We start from the raw sequence: 7,952 nt of genomic DNA, 5'->3' as shown, positions 1-7,952 counted from the left end.
AATGGGAAAAACCAGGCATACTTCTGAGCTCACCGCCTAAAACCAGGCTTGGAAATAAGCGGTGGTCGCTGGGTCAAAGACCAGTTTATTAATTGCTCGGACGTTTTTTTTTAATTATTGCATAAAAGCGTACCATATGGTACACGGCTAAAATTATGGTACGACCAAGATTTCGAAGTAAAATTATTGAAGTGTACCATAATTATGGTACGCCTGGCAACGCTGATTGTTATGGAAAACTTTCTAGAACAACCCAACAAGGAACAAGAACCACACCAGGCTTGGAAATAAGCGGTGGTCACTGGGTCAAAGACCAGTTTATTAATTGCTCGGACCAGTTTTTTTTATTCAAAAGCTTGGGGTTCACTGGTCCAGTGTCCAGCCTATTAATTGACAATTATCTACCGTATTATTAACCAACTGGTCTACGCGTGACCACTACTTAAATAATTCAAGAGTTTGGGAGTCACTGGCCAAATAGACCCGTTTAGAAATATACCTTATTTCCAAGCCGCCTGCCCACAACGCCTTACAATTTTTGCATAACTTTTGAAACATCCTGTATATTTTGTAAGCATACGTTGAAGGGTTCCATCACAGAGATGAGGGGTGGAAATGAGGGAAGTTAATTGTCATGTCACAGGGGGGGGGGGGGGGACATTTTCTGATCTTACACTGGTGCCCAATTTTCCCAGCTACGCCAATGATTCTCCGGTTTGCCTATCTTTGATTTTAGTTTATGAAAATACATCGTAAGTAGTATACGAAAATGGTCCAATTTTTTTTGAAGCCTGTAAGTCAGGGATAACAAGGGATAATAGGTGTTTCTATAAAATACGCTCCTCCGACAATCAACACCTTTATACATGTATTTGTATATATTATCTTGTAAAAAGAGCTATTCTAGTCAGCTGCAGCAGAGCCTCACACCCCCCCCCCCCATCCCCCACACCCGCCCTCGCCATTTTCCGCGTCAATCGAGGAAGGGCGAAGGAGTGAGAATAAACCCAAACAATTACAATGGGGAAATTATAGACGTTAATATGCGTTTCAAAAAAAAACAAACAATATACCTCGTCTTTACATTTTAATTAAATACATTAATAAAAGTTACAATAAAATCTATTAAATGTAATTTTAATTCTCAATTATTAATTTCTTTGCCATAGGGCAATTTTAAAAAATTATATATTTTTGTTGGTTATCCAGTATAATATTTTTCCGATTAATATTCGACATACATCACTAGCTAACTAGTGTTAAAAGTCAATGATGGATTTTCCGTGATGGTTTCGATAAATCGTCTTCGGACGTGACTCGTGTAAACTGCGGTGGTTTTTCGTATTCTTCCCTTCGAAGTAATTTGGTGACTGGTTTATCGAACGTTTTTATTTATCCCGACGAAATCTTCACACTTTTTCCGTGAAGCGAGTCAATTATATAGAATATTAAATATCCAATTACGAACAAAGTTATTACGGTTGTTAGGACGTAAATATAACGTCTGACAATGTCGGCCGCGCACGCCATATATACCGTTCTATCAACGCTCCTATATGGGTAGCGTTATCTTTCAAATCTCAATCGATAGTAACGACGTAAGTCGCGTTGAAACTATATATATATAGCTGTAGTATTTATACAGGATGACAACGGCAAAAAAAATATGGAAAATAGGGAATTTCGAGTCGATTTGTAGGAGACAAAAGATAAAATAGTCAAGAGTGTAATTGTTCTTCGGTGCCGGAAGGGAAAGAGCTAATGTAGGCGCCGCGGGCATACAGTAAATCCTTTCCCGGTGCGCGTTTGATTTTAGTTTCCGTACACCCAGATTTATACGGTCGTATAAATCGCGGAACCTTAAACCTAGGAGCAACAATCACAAGGAGAACGCAGCTAGCCTTAAAACACCCTAACGAAGGGTTGTGTACGAATTTCATTGCACGAGCCTTTACGCTGAACGTTTTACGGGCGGGGGGGGGGGGGCAATTTCCGAATTCCCCCTTCCGACGGCAGCAGGCGCTACAGCGTCTAACCAATGAAAAATGTACGCCATAAAATCCACGACTTTTGAAGGGTTGCGTTCTCCTTGTGTGGGGCGTTGCGTTTGTTGCTCTTAGCTTAAACTATTATCGTAGCCTCAAACGTGTACACCTTTTTATTTATAGAATCTGAGAAAACAGCGTGATTGGCAAAACAAAACTACTTGACGGTGATGGCATTTTTTATGTTTTCTCCAACATACAACGCCTTTAGAACGATCGGAACACTGAGCACGCACCGAGCAATCTCTAGGCGGTTTTATAGATTCTACACCATATTCGTGGCCCATCATGATATATCACTCTGACCAAGGAATTCGTTTCACGCAATAACGTTTGATAGTTTCAATAGCACAAGGATTTTAAGAATTTTTGCATTTTTGGGTCTCTTTATTTCATGTTTCGTGTGAAACAAAGACTCATTGGATTTTTTTATATGGAAATGTTATAAGGACGCAAACTTACGAGTATTTATGTTACATAAGCTTTTACTAATCAATCTTTACGTTTCCTACTTTACTACCAGCCTTCGTAAAAACCCAGTCGTCACTCTAGCGCGTTTATTCACGCCCAACTTTGATCTCGCGCTGTAGTGGCCAACCCATTCTTCGTTAAAGTTTCTACGTTTACCTACGAGCAAAAGATATCTGTATATTATTTTTAGAATGTGTATAGTTTTAGCATCGAAGCCAATATAATAAGCGTCCGATTACCGTAGTTATAACAGTTGTTTCTATAGACTGATTTTTTTTAATAATATTATATAGCCCCCCCCCCCTATGATTATTCACTGGATAGCTAATTTTCTTACCGAGAGGCTTCAACGCGTGCCATAACATCGTCATTCGTGTCCTTGCTATTAAATCCCCTCGCGATACAAAAGCAGGGCTCCAAAGGTATAAGCTTTCTTTTCCTGTTCAATAAATTTTATTCTAAACATCCTCTCTAAGTATAAATAGATCCATTCTTAATAAGGCTAAATCAACATTCTATAAGGGTGGAATTTTTTTCTAGCGGGTTATGAGTCATGAAAGCTAAGTTGGAAGTGAGGAATATCAATAATTAGAAGTATAGGCCCGGACTGGTTTAGGTCGACTGGTCGGCGAGGGTGACTAAACGGCGTTACCATTACCGAAATGTCTTCGAGTGAAGAATCAGATGCTTCGATTCAATCGCTGTCGTTGCCGACTACGTCGCGAGGTTTCAAGAGGAAATCCATCAACACGAATTCTTCCGACGATTTAGCTTCTAAATTAAGAAAATTTGTGGAAAATCAAAAGCTAAATATTTTATCAGAAATTGATAACCAGGTACGTAAAAGGGGGGCTCGCTTTCGCATTTATTCATTTACTTCAAATGGTATTAAATAAATTTTACGTGTCATTCCAGGTTAAAAATAAAGAAGACGCGATTTTGGACTGCCAGAAAATAGTTGAAGAAAAAGAGAAACTCGAGAGACAGATCCAACATTACGAATATAAAATACAAAACCTTAATACCCGATTAAACGAGTGCAAATCGCAATACGAACTTAAGGTCAAACAATTGGCGAGTAAACTAGATTCGATAAATAGTCCGATTGTTACATCTATATCGCTAGATACGTTCGCGACCGTTAGTCGCGAATGCGAAATTTGCCGCTCAACGAAAACGCAGTCGGATTTTGTATTTTTTGACTGTTGCAGTCACAGTGTGTGTTTGGACTGTAAAAATAATTTACCAACTAATAATTGCCCGCATTGTAGATTGATAATAAATAAAACCATTCACCTAGTCAAAGCGGAAAATTGCAGCCGCTTTTGTTTTAAAATTGATGAGCGGCCTTTTCTAAACAACTACCTCGTCATCGACTGAGGTAATTTGTATCGTTCTCGTTGTAAAAAAGATTTAAAATGTACATTTCACGTCTAATTAAAAATTGTATAATTGTATATAGCGTATAGATGTTTCTATTAAACAAATTGAACGAAAGAAATATAAATGTATACTTTCTCTTATCCGTCGTAAGACGGAGCTTTATTAGTTTTCCCGAGCGTCATCCCAATCCAAGAAAGATTCTAAACAGATATCACCGGGTATGAATTGCTATCACGAAATAGGGTACCACTATAGTAGGGTATCCAAATGTTAGTATAAGTCATATATCTGGTTTTTTTTTTAGAATATATATTACCAGAAGTGTATAATATTGTTATAGAAGCGTGACACTTCCAATTCTTCACACGCAAAATTTAACTGAGAGACCAGCGTGGGAAATAAGGCAGTGGGCAAATGACCAGTTTAAAAATTGCCCGGACCAGTTTATTAATTAAATCAGAGGGGGGGGGGAGGGTTAGTGGTCCAAATGTTATATTATAAGTCTTTGGATTAGAAGGTCCGTGTAACAGCGGCTGTGGCATGTTTGTACCCTCCAATTCGAATTCACTGGGGCTGCGCTTGTCGTGGTTTTAGGCAATCGAGTCGGGTATCGAGTACTTGATTCGGGGGAAATTTTCTCTTATTCGAGTCAAGTAAATCAGAAAAAAAAATCGAGTACATTTTTAAAGAGTAGGGGTTATCGAGTATACTTGATTAAGAGCTGATCTTATTCGCGTAATTAGTAAATTAAATTTCAAATAAGTATAAACAAGCTTTCAATGCAATATACTTCTTTTTTTTATATAAATTATGAATGTACCGTATACCGTCTCCGTGGCACTGGGTGAAAAATCTGGAACCACTCCTTCTGAGTAGAGTTTGCAAGTTTTCTCCCCACTGGTTTAAGGGGAATTTCCCCGAGATCTTCGGTTTCCCCTTCGCACAAAAACTTGCAGAGGTTTTAATGCAATAGTTAGTGTAGGGACGCTAGTAGTTAGCTGTGGCAGGGCTAGCCACCATCCTCCCACATAGTTAAAATTACCCTGTATCGCTGTTAAAAGGGCCTCAGGTCTGTTGCGATGCAGGTTATAAAAAGTAGATTATTATATATATATATATATATATATATTTGTCATAATACACTAGCTCAGCCCCCGCCCCCCCCCCCTTTATTCCGTGGCGATGGCGAATGATAGTTTTATTTACATATTATTCAGCGTGGGTGGCAACCTCGCGCCGACATTAAAGTCCAGAAATCAGGGACTCTTTCTCGTATATTTTGTCTTTCACAACGTCCGGGCAAAATCGTCTCTGCCTCCTTGTTCGTTTCTATAATTCATATTTGGTTGTACTGTATATTTATTTATTTCTTTATATTTAAAATGGTCGTCGGACGCATCCCCGTACACCCGGAAGAGGATGAATATTTATCGGATCAACATTCTTCTGACGAAGAAGAAGAATTGGAAAACAATAACGATGACCTGCCCCATTCAGACAGTGAGGAAGATGACTTGTGAGTATTTTGGTGTTTCAAAAGGTTATGCAAAAACTTTAAGGAGTTGTAGGGGGGGGGGTGAGTTGAGAAGTATGCCTGTTCTTTCCCCATTTTCCTACGATGAGTTTAAAGAGCGCCAGAGAGCTTCAAAGTGTGGCCTACTAGACCAAGGAAGTAGGCTGCAGCCAGCGTCAACCCAAGCAGCGGGGAAATGCGTACATAAAGGTTTGGGTTCGTGTGATAGGTAAAAAAGGGACTTTGTAAATAAATCGAGGTAACCAGCGTAAAAGAGTAAAATTAAACAGTATTTAAAGTCCCTGCTCCTTAGTTTTGCGCTTGTTGCAGCCTACTTCCAGGGGCTAGTAGGCCCCACTTTGAAGCTCTCTGGCGCTCTTTCAACTCATCGTAGGAAAATGGGAATAAAACAGGCATACTTCTCAACTCACCCCCTACAACTCCTTAAAGTTTTTGCATAACCTTTTGAAAAAAACCTGTATATATATATATAATTGCGATTTTTTTTTGAAATTTTATTTAGAGATGAGGCTACCCAGACAACTAGATCCGAGGTTGTGCCACCGAAGATCTTCAACGTAAACGGATTCGTTATTATTTTAGCCATTCGGACCTTCTTGCTGCCAAAGGTTCAAGCAGAGGACGATGATGTCCATTTTTTAATGGAAAGACTCGAAGATATCGTCGCAGCCAACACCTATCCCAAGTATGTTTCCTTAAGATTGATCGCGTTGAATACGTTTCTATATGATTTCTCTCATCTCCCCTCCCACTTTTTCTATATCGCGATTTAGCCCAACTAGGAATGCCGAAGGAATATACTCCCCAGCCCACGAAGATTGCGTAGCACCAAATGCCGATGGTTTTGCGTAAGAGTTTTTTTATTCGCATCATCATCATTATTATTATTATTAATAAACAACACTAATTAAGTTTTCATTTTATATTTAGCATTCAAACTGCGATTTTCGAGTCTTATTTATATCGTCGAAATTTCCGGGAAGAACACGCGGAACTTCTCCCCAACCACGTATCGCCTCTTTTGAGCGACCTCGACAAGGAAATAATAAAACATGTTAATGCAGTTATTACAAATGAATGCATTAACATGTTTGACCTGTCGTTTAATCTTTAAAACTAGTTGTTTCTTTGTTGTATATAAATAAAAAATAAATAGGTATTGCGATATAATCTTCGTCATATGGTTTTTTTTTTATTTGAATATAGCTTTAAAATTTCTAAATCAGCATATATAATATCAATATAGTATATATATATATATATATATATATATATATACCATTCATTATATTGATATTACATATGTTGATTTAGAAATTTTAAAGCTATATTCAAATAATATATGTATATATAATATCTTATATAAAAAAAGAATATGAAATATACAAAAATAAGTAAAATCCCAATAATAAAATATATAGGTTCACACACTTGACACAGGGGCTCGTTAAGACCCGAAACGTTGTGTCCGGCTTTGTATAATATCTAAGTTGTATATATGTTTTTAATTGTTTTAATAAATTTCAATTAAAATTCATTGGCCTCATGAGTCCTCCGTAATTTAATTAACCTTATTACTGTAAAACCATGACAAAAATCAGTGCCTCTATACGTTCACGTTTTATTTTAGAACTAAAAATATAAAATTCTCGCTCAATGTTACAATCTAGACTCGCCCTTTCTTTTTCCGATGGCGGTATTCTTATTGCGGGTAAATCTCTCGGAAGGAAGACGCTGCGCCGCCCACCCGCTTAACACGCCTCGCCGCCTGTCTTTCGCTGATACCTAGGAAACATATGTTACGCTCCAGGCGTAAACAGGCGGAGAGCCGGAAACGCCGCAGTCGCGCAAACGGACCCTGCAGCCATCTCGTGGCCAAGCGAAACAACGGCGGCGAGGAGATCGAACGGGTGTTCGCTGACGGTGCGCGGCGTGGAACGACCACATCGTCGGCTAGGCGAGAGCGGCAACTCCCGTAAAACGTTAAACAACATGTTTGAAAAAAAAAAACGTCAGATTTACATTGAGGATCATTAACATGAATACGATTTGGAATAGCACTGAAACGGGTAACCACGATAAACAAACCCTCCTATACCTAGTGGCGGATTATCCAATAGGCTGAGTAGGCTTAAGTCTACGGGCCCGGAGGATAAATGGGCCCGGTAGGAATTCTTTAGAGGGGCCCTTGAGAATAAATAATCCACAGTTAACGCAAAATAGAAAAATATTTAAGCTTTTAAGCTGCGGCAAGTTTCCCAAAGTCAAGGGGGCCCCAAACAAAGCTAAGCCTAAGGGCCCGAGTGGTAGTTAATCCGCCACTGCCTATACCAGGCATTGTAACCATAGATATAAGAAATGTATATAAAGGTCTAGATAAATTTCGGGTCGTCTAAGCCTAACATAAAATACGGAATTGACCGCTAGCAGACACCGAGGAAGGCACGTGACCAAGAGCGTGAGCTCTCTTAGCATTTTAGTACTAAGTGCTTGACCTTTCCGCAGGCGTATTCTTTAGA

Source organism: Leiobunum rupestre, chromosome 1, assembly GCF_980474605.1.
Source record: "Leiobunum rupestre chromosome 1, qqLeiRupe1.1.hap1, whole genome shotgun sequence".
Classification (NCBI taxonomy): Eukaryota; Metazoa; Arthropoda; class Arachnida; order Opiliones; family Sclerosomatidae; genus Leiobunum; species Leiobunum rupestre.
Note: the sequence above shows the minus strand (reverse complement) of the source record.